Source organism: Coregonus clupeaformis, chromosome 17 (assembly GCF_020615455.1).
Source record: "Coregonus clupeaformis isolate EN_2021a chromosome 17, ASM2061545v1, whole genome shotgun sequence".
NCBI classification, from domain to species: Eukaryota; Metazoa; Chordata; class Actinopteri; order Salmoniformes; family Salmonidae; genus Coregonus; species Coregonus clupeaformis.
Window position 1 is genome coordinate 40030074 of NC_059208.1, and position 2012 is coordinate 40032085.

The following is a 2012-nucleotide window of genomic DNA, read 5'->3' on the forward strand; positions in this document are numbered from 1 at the left end:
GAACAAATTCTTATTTACAATGACGGCCTAGCAAAATGCAAAAGGCCTCCTGCGGGGACGGGGGCTGGGATTACACATTTTACATTACACACATCACGACAAGAGAGACACCACAACACTACATAAAGAGAGACCTAAGACAACAACATAGCATGGTAGCAACACAACGTGACAACAACATGGTAGCAACACAACATGGCAGCAGCACAACATGGTAGCAGCACAATACATGGTACAAACATTATTGGGCACAGACAACAGCACAAAGGGCAAAAAGGTCGAGACAACAATATGTCATGCGAAGCAGCCACAACTGTCAGTAAGAGTGTCCATGATTGAGTCTTTGAATAAAGAGATGGAGATAAAACTGTCCAGTTTTTTTGTAACCTTTATTTAACTAGGCAAGTCAGTTAAGGATGAGCGAGTTTCCAACCTCCAGGTTTTAACAGAGAAAGTCGTAAACAACAAGATCAAGGTGCCCCATGATGCACCAGAGCTGGTGGGGAAGGCTGTGGAGCACCTGTTTGAGAAGGAGGACGGATGAGAAGAACGAGTGGAGGGGCATGGTGCTGTCTCGCGCCCCCATCATTACCAACTGGTACTACATCCCCTATGAGAAGGACCCTGTGTTCTACATGTACCAGCTCTGGGACAACTATAAGGACGGAGACCTCCGCATCCTACCTGAAGCAGAGAACAAACACCTACTGCCTGCAGACAGGAAGCCAGGCGAGGAGACAGAGAGCCTTGTGGGTAAGCAGGTGGAGTACGTCATGGATAAGGGCGTGAAAAGGACGGGGCTGGTTATCTACCAGGTTCCTGCCAAACCCTCTGTCTACTACATCAAATACGACGACGACTTCCACATTCATGTCTATGATCTGGTCAAAACCACCTAGAATACAACTCTACCCGGTCAAAACCACCTAGAAAGGACTAGTCCCCCCTGCCTCCGACCCTCACACCTGTACACTCACCTTAGGTTGAGTCCTATTTCAACTCAGTCAATTCAGGAAGTGAGTTGAAATTCAGTATTCACCAAAGTCGAAATATTGGGAAACTTTTAATTCATGAATGGAATGTCAATCCATTTCCTGAATTGACTGGATTGAAATGGAACTCTCTGCAACCACGACACTTCCCTGTCATTATTGTGGACATGTTCCCTGCCCTGTGTCTCGTCCAAGGTCAGACGTTTGCTAAAAGTGTAAACTCTGTGACTCATATTGACTAGTCTTTTGTAAACAGTGCAAAGCTTGCATGTATTTCCTTTTCTTTTAAGAAACAAGCGATTTAAGCAGCTATGTTTAATTTTTTTGGGCTAATGAGTACTAATTGTAAATCGCTCTAGATAAGAGTGTCTGCTAAATGACTAAAAAAATTAAATATATATAAATATTAAGAACAAATTCTTATTTACAATGACGGCCTACCAAAAGGCAGTTTTAGTGTTTTTTGCAGCTCATGAAGTGCAGCTTATAAAGCCTTCATAAACACTACATAAATGTGTTACAAATCATCTATAACTGTATGTCATGCTTTATAAAAGGTTCATAAATGTGGCATAACTGTGTGACATAACCACCAATGTCAAATGTGACATAAACCTGTGCTTTATAAAGGGTGGTATAAGCACTGCTTAATGAAGGCGTTATAAATCATATTAAATTGAGGCTTCACAAAGCATTTATAACCCTGTCATGCATCTTGGTAGAGCATTGCAATGCAAGGATAGTGGGTTCGATTCCCGGGACCATCCATACGTAAAAATGTATTCCAGCATGACTGTAAGTCGCTTTGGATAAAAGCGTCTGCTAGATTGTATATATTAGATTATATTACTCTAAAACATTTCTAGGATGGCCCAACCTCTTTCCCTCTTGGGTGAATAGTCCATATTGGGCCTGACCTCAACCTTTCCAAAAATGCTGTGCTGCAGGATGACACACACTCTAAAGTGCAGTCATGCACAGCAAAAAACGTTGCTGGCTGAGCTAAATAAAAATCCCCCT

At 42.3% G+C, this 2012-nt stretch overlaps 1 pseudogene; it reads left to right on the forward strand.

Annotated features, from left to right (window-relative positions):
* Window positions 1–291: 291 nt before the first annotated feature.
* On the forward strand, window positions 292–939 carry LOC121585756 (annotated as a pseudogene).
* Window positions 940–2012: the final 1073 nt, after the last annotated feature.